Below are 2293 nucleotides of genomic sequence, written 5' to 3' on the forward strand. Positions count from 1 at the left end.
ATGTTAAAACATATCAGAAATCCTTTACAAATGCTTAAGGAATGAGCACAGAAACAATGTGTAGCCAATCATGAAGCACCACCAGAATAATGAGAGTTTTATTTACTCCAGACTTCCAGAAGCAACTGTGATTTAACTATTTTATGAAAATCGTGGTACAATTACTGACGATGATGATGTTTAATGCTTTTTATGTACTGAAAATGTGTGTCATTAAAAATTCTCTGCTTTTCAGAAAAGAAACTTTCATAAATGAACACTTAGAGGCTGTATTCTTTCTTAACATGCACCCTAAAATACCATTAGCATAATGGGAATCTTGCACAAGCATTAAGGAAAACATGTCCCCTTTGGGAGTCTGATATCCATGGTAATATTGCACCGGGTATCTTTAAACAAAACAAGGAGTTTATGTGTGCAGAGGGTCGTGATAAATGATATGCTAAAGAGACGTCCTTACGAGACGAGAGTTGATTCCTTAGGGTTGTGACTAGGTCAAAATTGAAAGCAAGCAAAGATACAAACCAACAAACAAAAGTTTAAGACTGGGATTGTGAATTGCACTCTTATAAATGTATTAAAAGATCAGATTTTCAGTTTTACATGACAATTTAAGGTAGAAAATGATCGTAGAGACAAAGAATATTGTTTTAAATTCTTCTCTTTCTCTAGCATCAAAGCATAAATCTTTGACAATCACATAAATATTACTTTTTTTTTTGCCAACCAATACAAAGCTAGCGCCTCAAAAATATCATAAAGCTCATCATTCTTGCACTGCAAAAGTCAGCCAATGAACTGTGAAATGCGTGAAGGGCACAGGGAGAAAATGTAGAGGCCAGTTATCTGGGTTCAAAAGCTTCTAAACGTGTGTGTGTGTGTGTGTGTGTGTGTGTGTGTGTGTGTGTGGCTGTGGCTGTGAGTGTATGTCATGGTTGTGGCTTTTGTCAGGGTGTTGATTGAGATGAATTTTTGAATAAATGGTGATACTTGCCTTTTGACATGTATTATTTCCATGAGTACTATCCTTGGATTCCAGTTCATGGTACCGTTTAATCTGCATTATGAAGCCCATGTTCACATAGTCCCCAGATTAGATCATTGAGGCCTAAACATTCTCCATCTATCTCTTTCACACATTATTTCTCATTCATATTTATGTACTGACAATGTATGTTATTAAAATATCTCTCCTTATCAGAAAAGAGAGCTTTCATAAACGAACACTTAGAGTTCCAGTTCTCCAGATAACAGGTTCTCAGTTTCTTTGTAGCTGCAGCTCTCCCTGGAGGTGTGGCCACCATCTATTGTGTCGTGAGCAGCTGGGCTATGACCAAGGTGATTCGCTATGCATGGTAAGTACAGTAAGTATTAAATGTCTTAGTTACCCAGTGCTTCCATAACAGAAATACCACAAGTGGGTGGCTTTAAAGAAAAATAAAAACATTCCACAGTCCTGGAAGCTGAAAGTCTAAATCAAGGTCTCAGCTGTGTCAATTCCTTCCTTGTTGGTAACCTTGAGTGTTCTGTGGGTCTTCGGCTTGTAGATGATCTTCACAGGGTTCTTTCTCCCACTGTATGTGTATCTCTGTGCCTAACCTGCTCTTTTGATAACTCAGAAGTAAATAGATGTAAAACCCACTCTACGCAGGTATGATCTGATTAACATAACAAAGAAAATCCTATTTCCAAACAGGATCACATTCACAGGTACAGGGGTTAGGATTCTAACACGTAGTTTGGGACGACAAATTTAATCCATTACACTAAGGTTTGCAGATAGTGTTCTTTTTTAAAATTAAAAACCATGCTTATAATATCATCTACTCTCTCACTGGCATTATAATATGCCTTCTTGGATAGAACAGAAGAAGTAGGAGTTACAAAGGTGTCCTTGTGGAATTAATAAATCTGGGTATGTCCACCAGGATGTGGTAGAAGTTCTCCCTCCTCAGTGCCCTTCTAGAAAAATATGCCTGAGACCTCTGGCTTAGAAACTGCCAAAGTAACTCGATTAAGTGATTTGATAGGTAACTAGTCAATCTATTACAGTTTGTATCATTGTCATCAGTAAAATGGTGATGGGTTCTTTGAAATGTGGTCCATGTGCTCTATAAATATATCTACACACTTCAAGCAACTAATTTGTCCATATATTCCCAATGCCCCAGAAACAAGCCCAGAAAAATGGCAGGTAGGACAGAAATCCACTTGTCTCCAATTGTGCAGTTGGAAAATGTTAAAAAAAAAAAAAAGCAACAGTTTTACTGAACACATACCATGCTGGAGAGTT

The sequence above is a fragment of the Trichechus manatus genome, unplaced genomic scaffold (genome assembly GCF_000243295.1).
Source record: "Trichechus manatus latirostris isolate Lorelei unplaced genomic scaffold, TriManLat1.0 scaffold00018, whole genome shotgun sequence".
NCBI lineage: Eukaryota > Metazoa > Chordata > Mammalia > Sirenia > Trichechidae > Trichechus > Trichechus manatus.